This window comes from Callithrix jacchus, chromosome 14 (assembly GCF_049354715.1).
Source record: "Callithrix jacchus isolate 240 chromosome 14, calJac240_pri, whole genome shotgun sequence".
Taxonomy (NCBI): domain Eukaryota; kingdom Metazoa; phylum Chordata; class Mammalia; order Primates; family Cebidae; genus Callithrix; species Callithrix jacchus.
The window spans coordinates 56849488-56863814 of NC_133515.1; the positions used below are offsets into that span (position 1 = coordinate 56849488).

At 32.5% G+C, this 14327-nt stretch overlaps 1 long non-coding RNA gene across 3 annotated transcripts in view; it reads left to right on the forward strand.

Moving 5' to 3' along the window:
* The window catches only part of LOC108588232 (uncharacterized), a 638370-nt gene extending 627302 nt beyond the window's left edge, over positions 1 to 11068 (forward strand). For all 3 annotated transcript variants that reach the window (XR_013526098.1, XR_013526099.1, XR_013526097.1), the window contains one exon: positions 8634 to 11068. This is a non-coding gene — a long non-coding RNA (uncharacterized LOC108588232). The remainder of the gene's footprint in view (positions 1 to 8633) is intronic.
* Positions 11069 to 14327: the final 3259 nt, after the last annotated feature.

Below are 14327 nucleotides of genomic sequence, written 5' to 3' on the forward strand. Positions count from 1 at the left end.
AGGCGAATTGTATGGGGGTTTAATGTACAAATTATTTTTCACCCAAGTGATAAATATACTATTGGATAGGTAGTTTTTGACCTTTACTCTCCTCTCATGTTCCACCCTCAGGTAGGTCCCAGTGTCAGCTGTGTCCAAATTTATTCAATGTTTATGTCCAAATTTATTCAATGTTTAGCTCCAACTTATAAGTGAGAATATGCAGTATTTGGTTTTCTGTTCCTGTATCAGTTTGCTTAGGATAAAGGGCTCCAGCTTCATCCATGCTGCTGTAAAGGACATGATCTCATTCTTTTTCATGGCCATATATCATTCCATGGTGTATATGTACCCTATTTTCTTTATCTAGTCTACCATTGATGTGCATTTAGATTGATTCCATGTTTTTGCTTTTGTAAATAGTGCTATGAAAAATATATGTGTGCATATGTTCTTATGGTAGAATTATTTATTTCCCTTTGAGTATATACCCAATATTGGGATTTCTAGGTCAAATGATAATTCTGTTTTAAATTCTTTCAGAAATTGCCAAACTGCTTTTGACAGTGGCTGAACTAGTTTACACTCCCATAAGCAATGAATAAGTATTTCCTGTTCTCCACAACCTTGTCAGCAACTATAATTTTTGGACTTTATAATAATAGTCATTCTGGTGTGAGATGGCAAACCATTGTGGTTTTGATTTTCATTTCTGTAATGATCAGTGATGTTGGGAACTTTTTATATGCTTGCTGGCCACATGAATGTCAATTTTTTTAAAAAGAGTTTATGTCCTTTGCCCACTTTTTACTGGGGTTATTTCTGCCTGAAAATTTGTTTAAGTTCTGGATATTAGACCTTTGTTTGATGTATAGTTTGAAAACATTTTCTCCTATTCTGTAGATTGTCTGTCTTTTGCTGCACAGAAGCTCTGTAATTAGGTCCAATTTGTCAATATTTGCTTTTGTTTCAATTGCTTTTGGCAGCTTTGTTGTGAATTATTTACCAAGTCCTAGGTCCAGCATGGTATCTCCTAGGTTATTTTCAAGGTTTGTGTAGATTTTGGTTTCAAATCTGTGTTTAATCCATTTTTAGTACATTTTTGTATATGGTGTAAGAAAGTGGTCCAGTTTCAATCTTCTGCATGTGGCCACCATTTATTGAGCAAGGAATCCTTTTCCCACTGCTTGTTTATGTTGATTTTGTGAAAGATTTGATGGTTGTAGGTGCACGGCCTCATTTCTGGGCTCTCTATTCAGTTCCATTGGTCTATGTGTCCATTTTCATACCTGTCATATATGTCATGCCATGTTTTCTGGTTACTGTAGCCTCGTGGCATAGTTTGAAGTATGGCAATGTGATGCCTTCAGTGTTGTTCTTTTCTTTAGGATTGCCTTGGCTATTCAGGCTTTTTGTTGTTGTTGTTCCATAGAAATTTTAAAAGCTTTTCTAATTCTGTGAAGAATGTCATTGGTAGTTTGATAGGAATAGCATTGTGTCTATACATTGCTTTGGGTAATATGGCTATTTTGACAATATTGATTTTTTGCTGTCTATGACCATGGAATGCTTTGCCATTTGTGGTATCTCAGATTTATTTGTACAGTTTTTTGTAATTCTTGTTGTAGAGGCTTAAACCTCCTTGGTTAGTTGTATTCTTAGGTATTTTATTCTTTTTGTTGCTATTGTGAATGGGATTGTGTTCTTGACTTGGCTCTCAGCTTGAATGCTGTTGGTGTATAGGAATGCTGTTGATTTTTGTACACTGATTTTGAATCCTGAGACTTTGCTGTAGGTGTTTTCCAAGGAGAGTTTGAGCAGAGACTATGGGGTTTTCTAGGCATAGAATAATATCATCTACAAACAGGAATAATTTGATTTTCTCTTTTCCTATTTGGATGTTTTTTATTTCTTTCTCCTGCCTGATTGCTCTAGCTAAGACTTCTAGTATTATTTTGAGGAGGAGTGGTGAGAGAGAGCATTATTGTCTTGTTCTGGTTTTCAAGAGGAATGCTTCCAGCTTTTACCCACTCAGTATGATGTTGACCATGGGTTTTGTCACAGATGGCTCTTATTATTTTGAGTTATAGTCCTTCAATGTTTAGTTTGTTGATGGGTTTTAACATGAAGGAATGTTAAACTTTATCAAAAGCCTTTTCTGCATCTATTAAGATGATCAGGTTGTTTTTGTTTGTAGTTCTGTTTATGTGGTGAATAACACTTATTGCACCAATCTTGCATCTCAGGGATAAAGCCTACTTGATTGTGATGGGCAAACTTTTTGATGTGTTTCTGTAATTTTCTTATATTTTGTTGAATATATTTACATCTATGTTCTTCAATGCTACTGGCCTGAATTTTTCTTTTTTTGATATGCCTTTTTAAGGTTTTGGTATCAGGAAGATGCTAGCTTCAGAAAATGAGGAAGGAGTCCCTTCTCAACTTTTTGAAATTGTTTCAGTAAGAATGTTAGCAGCTCTTCCTTTTACAGCTAATAGATTTAAGTTGTCTGGTTCTGGAATTTTTTTTCTTTGATTGGTAGATTTTTTTATTACTGATTCAGTATCAGAAGTCATTACTGGTCTGTTTAGGGATTCAATCTTTTCCTGGTTTAATCTTGGAAGGTTGTGTTTTTCCAGGAATTTATCCATTACTTCTAGGCTTTCTAGCTTGTGTGCAAAGAGTTATTGATAATGGTCTCTGAGGGTTTTTTTGTATTTCTGTGCAGTCAGTGGTAATGTCCCTTCTATCATTCCAGTTACATAAAGCAAGCTCTTGGAGACCTATGAAGAGATTTAGATAACCACACACAAACATAGTGAGAGACTTTAAAAACCCAGTGCAAGTATTAGACAGACTATCAAGGCAGAAAACCAGCAAAGATATTCAGGATCTTACTCAACTCTTGAAAAAATGGACCTAATAGGCATCTACAAAATTCTCCACTCCCAAACAACAGAATATGTATTCTTTTCATTGCCACATGGGACATATTCTAAAATTGTCTACACAATGGGGCATAAAAGAACCCTCAGCAAATTAAAACAAAAAAATTATACCAACAACAATTTTGGACTTAATAAAAGGCAATAAAAAGAGAAATCAATGCTAAGAAAAATAACTTAAAACCATTCAATTAAAATGAAATTAAGCAATCTTTGTCTGAATTATTTCTGGGTAAGTAACAAAATTAAGGCAGAAATTAAGAAATTCTTCCAAACTAATAAAAAGAAAAGATACAACATACCAGAATCTCTGGGACACCACCAAAGCAGGGTTAGAGGGAAGATAATAGCACTAAATGGCCACATCAAAAAGTTAGAATATCTTAAACAGCCCAACGTTACATCTAGAAAAAACTAGCAGAAGACAAGTAATAACCAAAATCAAAGCTGAACTGTAGGAAATGAGACATGAAAAACCATACATAAGGTCAATTATTCCAGGGGTGAAAAAAGAGACAATCCAAATAAACACAATTAAAAACAATTTCAATTTCTTTAAAATCTTTATTCTCTTTATGTCGTATTTAGAATAATATCTATTGCCCTATCCACAGATGTATTGCCACTATACAATCTGCTGTTAGTAAAATCTAGTAGATTTTAAATTTCAGGCATTGTGTTTAAGCATCTATAATTTCATTTGTGACTTTTTTGTTTCCATTTTTTTCCTGAGTCCATTTGTTCAACAATTTATGTCCATCTTTTGCTTGAGTATCTTGTAAATATTTATAATAGTTGCTTAAGTTCCTTGACTATTAATTTCAACATCTGTGTTATGATTGGATCTTCAAATTATTATCAATCACAAAATCAACTCCACTCTTGTCAGGACTCCAAAGACTCCCGGCATTTTCAACCTCTGATGTCTCACTTCAGCTTTTCCACTATGGTTGTCTAACATGGACTTTTGCTCTGTTAGATTAGTATTTGGCTGAGCGAAAAACATCTAAAGGTACATACCTGAACCTCCTTCACTGTGAATATTACTCCATTCCAATGCCAGTACCTGCAAATTCCAATCACCTCAGCAGTCATAAACACTGATTGTTTTTTCTCCAACTGGTAAAACCACTGCTCTCTTTATTTGAGTTTGACTTCCCTGTGCTTAGGTTTGAGTTTTTCCCATGTACAGTAATAAGGTAAATGTATAGCTCTTCTAATGTGTTTTAGTTTTTGAATGGTCAAAGCACTGCATGGTATGTTGATCAAGACTTGAAAAGGGCTTCTTCATAGATTTTGTTCAGTTTTATAAAATTTTATAGCATAAATCTGACACTTATTGGTTCAGTATGGCCAAAACTTTCATTTCAAGTAATAATTTTTCAAGCATTTATTATATGAAAAATTTTTTATCAGTGTTTTAGAAACATAAATAAATTTTCTAGTCCCTACAACATAGAAATTATGGATTGTTTTCCCAATGTTAGAGTTAAAAAACTTGAGTGTCTATGGGCTTAAACTATCTAAGGGAATACAAGATAAGTGTTGAGCTGCTTTTATATTCAGATCTGTCAGAAACCAAAATCTGTTCTCTTAAAAACTTGGACTTGTTTGGGAATATTTTATAGCCTATCTATTTGTTTAATGAAATCTTCAAGCATGCCTAATAGGTATGTTGTATGTAAAACGAATACTATCAGAACTATGCAATCTGTGCTTGAAGCAAAAATGCAGAGCACAGAGCCACATAATATTCTGACTCTGCCAAGCCCGCATCAGTCTACTACTGGGTGATGGAAAATTAGATTTTTATGACTCCTAGACATCTTTTGGTTATAGTTTAAAATCACTGTATTATATCATGTGGCTTATGAGGAATCATTGAAGTTACTGTTGATATTTTATCTGTAGAAGAAAGAGCTAAATGAAGATACAATGGCTACTTAAATAAGTTTTTAAACACCAAGGAAAGGATGATTACTTGGGGGACAGATTTTGAGGGCATGCAGTTGTGAGTTCATGTCAAGCTGCAGAGCATGAATCTATATGTAATATAAAAGGCAGGTACTGAGTTGATTTAAAATCATGTAGCGATTAAATGTTCTTTCCACACACAGACACACATACAAGATAGAACAACAACAACAAAAAAGAGAATGACAATGATGTAAAGTAATGTATATGTTAATTAGCTTGATTCTGGGGCTTATTTCACAATGTACATGTATATCAGATCATAAAGTTATATCTTAAATGCATACAACTTTTATTTGTCAATTATACCTCATGGAAACTGGAAAAATAATCCATAAAATTTATGTTAGAATCAACTGGCTATATAAAATTTGCAAGAAAGGCTATTACATATTTTATTATCTATAAATCGTATACTACATCTCATTTATGTTGGTAAAATTTGTAATCAATTTATTATTCAGGGTTCTCCAGAAAGACCAAATGAACAGGATATAGATATGTAAATAGATAGATAGATATGTAATAGGTACATAGATCATAGAGAGGAGATTTATTAAGGGAATTTGTTCACATGATTATATAGGATGAATAGTCCCATAGAATGTTGTCTGAAAACTGGAAGCCAGGGAAGCTGGTAGCATGGCTGTTCAAGTCAAAAACCCTCAGAATCAGAAAAGCAATCAGTAACTCTGAACCCAAGGCCAAAAGCCTGTGAATGTGGTAGGGGCAGGAGGTGAGGGCACACTGGTACAAGTCCGGGAGTCCAAAGAACAAAAACCTGGAGTTCTGATGTCTATACCCAAATGCAAGAGAAGAAGGGTGTCCCAACTTCAGAAAACAAAGAGTGAATTCTCCTTTCCTCTGTCTTTTTGTTCTATCAGGGCTCCCGGTCTATTGGATGGTGCCTGGCCCATATTTAAGTGGGATCTTCTCCACTCATTCCACCAAATCACATGTCAGTCTCCTATAGAAACACTCTCACAAGACACACCTGCTAATGCTGCTTTCCAGATATCTAGGCATCCCTTAATCTAGTCAAGTTAATATCTAATCTTCTTTATTACAGATATATATTAATAAAAATGAATAAAGGCCATTTGAAGAGTCCAAATGAGATATGATCCTGAAAAGGATTGGAAAAGATGTAGAATTCAGATGCATAGGACAAGATGAAAATGAGGAAGACTAGATGAAAGCAAGTTACTGTGTATCAGGGTAGTAGGAGGTAGATAATCCTAGAATATCTGGGGCAGATACCCAATTTAAAAGCTACCCTGAAGGGAGGATAGGTAAGGAGGTTATACTACTCCAAAACCATGTTAAACAATTGTGTAGAAGGAAATGTACTGAGTGATGAATCAGATTAAGTTCTGTAAGCTTCTCAGTTATATATTATATTTTTAATATTTTAGATTGAGTCTGTGTGTTCCTATTGGACTGTTAAGATATTTATCTCAGTAATATTTTGAGAAATCAGATATTTTTGATTATCAGGTTAAATCAGACATTAAATTAAAAGGCACATATTCTACTAAGATACCATGAATCAAACATATTTTGGAACTCCAAATTAAGAAAATTGTGTAGTTTTAATTACTATCCACAAGATGTTTCAGTGCTGGGTCATGATATCTTAAACCACTGAGTCCATGTAAAATTCAGAAAGTTTTTGTTATCCTATTGCAGCTCTGTGACTGCTTTGTAAAAGTAATCCAAGATCAAATACAGATTTGATCTTTCAAGGAAATGGAAAGTTCAGTATTTGGGTAAGCAAATGGGGCAAAGCAATTGATGAGTTTTCTGGTTACATACCATAATTAATGAGTAGTCACAGTGACTGCTATATATCAGCTTTCTCTTTGCTAGAGGAAGAAAAACAAAAAGAAGTTCCTTATATGTGTGTGTGTTTATATGTATATATGTGTGAGTATATATCTATATACACATATATACAGATATAGATATGCTCACATATACAGATATAGAATGCACATACACATATAGATATCTATATCTATATATAAACTAGATCTAAATTCCAAAATTGTAAGATTTTAGAAAATCATATTATCAAGACAGGTTTTCTTTAACTTAGATCCTGGTAGTTAAAATACATTTGCAGTCCTAAAAATATCATTGAACTAGTTTCATTAAGACTTAGAAATAATTTGCAGCTCAAGTCGGAAAGGTATTAAGCCTATGACCTATTAATGAGTAAAATCTTACCTTATCTTTTGATGAACTAACATAAATCAGTTCTCTCTGAGTATTGAATTTGAAAATGTATCCTTATGTTTCAATCAACAGTCAGCCCTGAGATGAACTTATAGCTGCACCTAATTTATCCTCTTCAAAAATCTGGTTGTTGAAGTGTTGAATTCATTAGGCAATGAAAGAGGAGATGGGTGCTTTTATTTTTATTTGCGCATCATTCTAGGACATGTGGGAACTTAAGAAAGTGCAAGATGGTATCGGATCAAAGTTGTGTTTCAGAAGGTAAGAAGATGCTGAGACTTTGATTAGAGTTTGGAATTCCTCAAATTCATTGGAGGATTTAAAAAATGATGTCTTTGCATTAGTGTATGTGTGTGTGAGAGAGAAAGAAGGAGTGAGTTTGAGAGGGAGAAACTGTTGTGTCTCTCTAATTCGATGGGAAGCTTTTAAAAGTAAGGAAATATGTCTTGCTTACTGTTATACCCTCAAAAATTTACAAAATGCCTGAGTCAAAATAGAAGCTCCATTAATAGTACTTGAACAGTTAATGGTCAATTAATAACACTTGGATGGATCTATAGTAAATATATTATCCAAGAGCTGTACAATGTAATTTAAATTCTCTTCATTTTTTTCATTTCTACAAGATAATTTTACTTAAAAATCAATTACTACTGTGATGCTCCATCAGTTTCTATTTCTTTTAACTGTGGAGAGGGTTTGAATAATCCAGACCTAACTCAATTTTATCAGTTGTCAATTAAACACCTTATCTATGTATTAGTTGCCCATTGTTTTGATTTTTGAGTAATAGTTTATTGTTCAGGCATCCTACAATTTGTTTATTCATTTGCTACTTAATGAACATTTCTGGGTCATAATCCAATGCATTTATTTATTTATTTATTTATTTATTTATTTATTTATTTTTACTCAAATTTGTCTAATGTTAGCCCTTAGGAACTTTTTAAGGTTGTTTTCTGGGCCAATTCAGCACATCTCCAGACATTTTTTTATTATTTCCTTATTTTCAGGCAGCACGAGATGCTCCTAATCATCAAGTGAATCAACCACTTCAAGAATCTCTAATTCCTTTTACTAAACAATGCATGGTTTGTCTTGTCATTCACTTAGCAGGATTTAGTTCACTTATTCATGAAAAAATAGTTTCTAATTTAGAATAAGTCCCATTTATCTACATTTTTTCTTAGTGGGTACTGTGGCATAAAACAAACCTTTTTTTCTAATACCTGGCTATGAAGATTTTTTCTGTATATATTATATAATTTATGAATTATAGTTTTAAATTTTATATTTCAATCTATAGTTCATATTGATTTAATGTTTGTGTAAGTTTTGATACATGTATTGAAGTTAAAGTTATTAAGCACCACTGATTGAATGAATAAAACTTTCTCTACTGAATTTACATTGCATTGTTAGAAATGAATAGCAGACTATATTTTATATGTCTATTTATGTGCTCTCTCATCTCTTCTGTGTCATTGTTTTCCCCAGAACATGATAACACCTGTAGAGCAGAGCACTGTTCACTAGTTACTAATGACAGAAGAGGACTCTCACTATGTGAAGGATAATAATCATCACCATACCAGCCACCAGGAATAGAAGTCCAAGTACTTCTGCCCACTCTCTCTTGGTATCGGAGTCACCAAAAATCCACAAGTCAAGTACTTGGTTGAAATTACTTTACTCACAAAAAGATACAGAGCAAGATCCAGTAGTGGACGTCTGTCACCATGGTCTCTCCTGGAAGACAATTCAGTGCAACTGGCCTATGAGTACACCACTAGTGCTGTAGTAGAAGGACCTTGACACCTCCTCTGTGAAGTCTGAAATATTGAATTGAAAACTAGGGGCAAGCTTGAGGGCCATTGAAGCACAATGCTTAAGCAGAACAAAGACGTACTTACTGAATCTGAAACAGAGAAGGATATACTTTCACACAAAATCTAAACCTAGGATAGGTACTGCCTTTCCCAATACAAGAGATTTTAGTAAATCTTTCAACTTTGTTTTTCTTTATTCCACTTTGTTTTGGTAATTATCTATGCTGTCCTTTTCTATATAAAATTAGCATAAGATAGTCAATACAACAAAAATGTGGGAAATTAGATTTGGTTTGCATTCATTCTATAGATCAATTAGGAGACTATTGAACATCATAAAAATAGAGAATATTCTAATGCATGAACTCAACGTATTTATTCATTTACTAAGATATTCTTGATTTCTTATTCAGTATGTGTAGGTGACATGCAAATTCTGTATCAATTTTTGTTAACTTTGTACCTATTTTATTTTTTTCTGATGCTATTGTAACTATTACTTTAAAAATTAATTTCCATGTGGTTATAGTCCTAACTTTTTGGAAGACTGAAGTGAAAGGCTCAATTGGGCCCAGGAGGGAGTTCGAGTCTAGCCTGGACAACACAGACCTCCCACCTCTCAAAATTAAATTATATTAAGTTAAAACTAATTTCCAGTTGTTTATGCACATATATAATTGACCTGGTACCCTGGAACATTCCAAAATTATTTTACTAAATCTGGAGATTTTGTTATACATCTATAGACTGTGAATTTGTATGCAAATATCTTGCTTATATAGATTTATTTTATCATTTTTATTCTTTATGACTTTTATTTCTTTTTTTGTTGTTTTTCACTTACTAGGACTTTTGAAACTAAAAGTGAGAGAGATTATTGTTGTCTTGATCCTGATCTCTAGGGATAAGTTTACTCAGGTTTTGTTGTGTTGAGTGGGTTGATGAGCTTCTTGAATGCATGCTTTTTCACTTTTACTGTGTTTTTCATTTATATCATTTTCATTAGACAAAAGTCTAATTTATAGTGTCTAGCAGTCTACTGATAATCACATATTTAATCTTTTGTGAAGATGATAAAACTTAAGGATTTTGTGATGTCTCTAACTTTATTAGCATGGAATAAGTATAGTTTTATCTTCAAGGCTAACAAAAGAGTATGATTCTCTGACAAAAGGGAATAAAGGATTGAGTCTATCACTTGAAAGTGAGAAGAGGGAAATATATTTCAGCCTGGTAAACTCAGTTTTATACTTTTGACCAGATAGAAATATTTAAAAACTTTTACATTATTATTCAATTTTTTTGACTTATAAACAGACACTCAAACATTAATAAAACTTCTCTCAGGATGCAAATAACAATGATGCACTGAATTAAATAAAAGATAAATAATATTCATTTTCTGAGTGTCTCTTTTCTGTTCTCAGATAAAATAATTGCCTACTTTCTTTAACATTTATTTAAACATTCAGCAAGTTATGTTAAGTCCTCTGCACTGTCTGGTACTCGTTTAAGAATATCTGATAATTGCACATGTCATATTTAGTAATGGCTGTGACTAAATAACAAATTAAGTTTTATAGTAAAAGGTAATACAACAAGTGGTTAATTCAAAAAGGACATTCCAATTATATTTGTGGATGAAGTTTCAGAGATGTCACCTAGGCACCAGCCATTTACCTATTTTAACAATCTTGTATATAAAATATTTATCTGTAAAACAAAGAAACAATGTTAAAAATTAGGTATCCAGTTAACAGATTCTGGTTTCTATAAATGAAGAGGAACTTTTGCCTTCAAATTTGTTTCAAAGTTATATGCATGAAGGAAAAATACGTGTGTTATCACAAACACTTTTTTGTACTTAGTATTCAAATATACTTATCTATTAAAGTTGTTAGGGTGCAATTTACTCATGTGAAGGGTTGCTCTCTTATTTGCCACTCTTTGGCAAATTGTTTGAGTTTCAATTCCTTTCTGAATGTGAACAGATAAGAAGAAATTGCCAAAAATATTTGGTTCATAACCTCATACTCTAGGAGCATACTAGTCTATCTTTAATAGTGCTTGTAAGGAAATATCAATAAAGTGTCTTTTTCTTTGTTTGTTTTCTGAATGTTTTTGTATTTTTCAGAAAGCCTGTGGTAGCTTATGTTGCTGGAAACTTCTGAGCTAATTACTTATTTGTTAATTAGTGGTTTCAACCTAAAATATGATTTCCTTATAGGAGTGTGGATGCATAATTATATATTCCCTTATAGGATTGTGCATATATGTTTTTATATTATATATATAATTATACACAGGAATATATAATTATATATGTGTATAATTATATGTTTCTATATAAAATACACTATATAATATAAATTATAAATATATATTTATATTTGTGTATATACATTTATATGAAATAGGAATACTTTTACACTGTTGGTTGGAGTATAAATTAGTTCAGCCATTGTAGAAGACAGTGTGGCAATTCCTCAAGGATCTAAAACCAGAAATATCACTTGACCCAGCAATCCCATTACTGGGTATATAGCCAAAGGAATATAAATCATTCTACTATAAAGACACATGCACACATATGGTTTATTGTGGCACTGTTCACAATAGCAAACACTGGGCACCAACCCAAATGCCCATCAATGATAGACAGGATAAAGAAAATAAGGCATATATACACCATGGAGTACTATGCAGCTATATAAAAGGATGAGTTCACGTCCTTTGCAGGGACACGGATGAAGCTGGAAACCATCATTCTCAGCAAACTGACACAAGAACAGAAAACCAAACACTGCATGTTCTCACTTATACATGGGAGTTGAATAATGAGAACACATGGGCACAGGGAGGGAAACATCACACATTGGGGCCCACCGGGTGGTGTGGAATGGAAAACATGAGGAGAAATATCTAATATAAATGTCAGGTTGATGGGTGTAGCAAACCACCATGGCACATGTATACCTATGTAACAACCTGCGCTTTCTGCACATGTACCCCAGAATTTAGAGTATAATAATAATAAAAACCTTACCAAGGACTCTCTTATCCTCACTCTATGCCTAAATAATTTCTATTTAACTCATATGACTCACTGATTGTTTGGACTAAGTAGTTTCCTACAAACTCTTCACTGCAAAGGTGGCCTCTACTGTCACCCTTTTCTTTCTTTCCTATCGTTTCTTTTATCCTTCCTTCCTTCATTGATATGAGTTTATGCATTGTTATTTTATCAAAAAATTATAATCCATTTGTATCATTATGTATTTTGAAACTAAAATTTTCCCAGATGTAGTCAGTGAAAAACATTTCAGGCTGGTTCCTGAGTCCTCTGAAACAGCTCATTACTCTTTGAGACTGTCCTTAGTTTCTGGGGCAAAACAAGTGTTCTAGGCTTAGTTTATATTTTCTCTGCTCCATCTTAGAATCAGACATTTCTCTAAAAAAATGTAGTGAAAAATAATGTTTACGAGTCCATATTATGTATGCTTCCCCCTTCCATATGTGTAACTCTCTTCTCCAACTGTTAAATCCTATATACTATTCTTAATATATTTCCTCATTGAATCAAATCAAATTTATGGAAAACTTAGATTCAAAATTTCTAATTGATACCACTCTGTAAAGAAAATTTGTTATTTACTAATTAGAGTTAAAGATTTTTTTAGCCATCTCCTTTTTAAGATAAATTTGACTTACTAGTAAAAAATACAATTCTACCAAGATATAGAATGTTTTCATATTCTATAAGATAAGATTTATCTCTGCCTCTTCTCAGTTAATTACAGATTAACTGCATTTTATATATAAATGAACACATTCATCAAGTAGGCACGTTTTTCCTGGCATCTTTTGATTTGGTTATATCTGTGATTTTTATTCATATCATCATTGTTAGTGATTCTTCTTCATTTCATTACTTAGCACTATTCAATTGTATTGATAATAGTTGTTTGTTTATCCTTTCTCCTGTTTATAATTTTTAGGTAGTTTCCTATTGTGTTTTATGATAAATTAAGTTGATATGAATAGTCCTAAGTCTTTGTGTGGACATATATTTGCATTTTTGTTGGGTAAATATTTTGAAGTGGATATACTAGGGAACGGAGAAGATGACTGTTTCAATTTACAAGACTTTGCCAAAACTATTTCCCAATTAGTTCTGACACTTTTTCTCCAACCAAACATGTATAAGAGTTCTGGTTGTTCCTCACCTTTACCAATATTTGATGTTTTTATTTTTTCTAGATTCAAATATTTATGTAATAGTGTCTTATTGTAGCTTTACATTTGATAATCGTTGAAGTTTTTTTTCATAAGTGGTTTCATCTAGTATTTTATTTTCCAAATTGTTGTTGATAGTTTATAGTCAATATTGTTGATGTATTTATGTATATTAACATTACACTCAAGAATTTTGATAAATTTTCATCTTAATTATAATGTTTCAGCAGATTATTTGGAATTTTAATATCACATTATCTGTGAATAATTATGAATTTATTTTTCACTTCTATCCTTTTTACATTTTTTCAAAAAATTTTTTTTCATCAAAAGAGTGAAGCATTTGAAATACCACCTTGAAAAAAACAGAATTCTTTACAATTCATTATCTGTATTAGCATGACAGCATTCCTCAAAGTAAAAACACGTTTAAACAGAAAGGAAGAATAGTAGGTAATCTAAATATATATATATATATATATATATATATATATATATATATATATATAGAGAGAGAGAGAGAGAGAGAGAGAGAGAGAGAGAGAGAGAAGACCCCAGGGAAGTGTCCAATGGCTAATTCTCTGCATCCTTAGGAGAAGACAGAATAACTGAGGACAGAAGCACCTGAGGTCTTCTTCCTGAGCTGTGGGCTTCAGGGGAGTTCAAGAGTTCCTGGAAAACAGCATCTGATGAAGGGTGACATTGACCAATAAAGGCATGGGGTTAAAAGAGCAAAAATATAAATACCTTAAAATTGTACTTAGAAGATAGAAGCTATCTCCTCTTCCTTTCAGAAGCATCATTTATTCCCTTGAATCAGAGCCTGTCAGAAGCATTTTGCAAAACAATTGTAAGAAGAGACTGAAACTTCAGAAAAATTTTAGGTAGGTGTTATACTTCAGAGATGTTGTAAATCCAGAGAAAATAATTGACCAAAATATCAGAAGGTCTGGAAATGCCTTAATCTATTTTTGGTTGTTGTTACATTTAAAAGGCCACATCTTTCCTTTTTCTTTTTGCTTGTTTTTTTTTTTTAATTTATTTTTATTTATATTTATTAATTCTTTATTTTTTGAAGCAAAGTTTTGCTCTTGTTGCCCAGGCTGGAGTGCAATGGCACAATCTC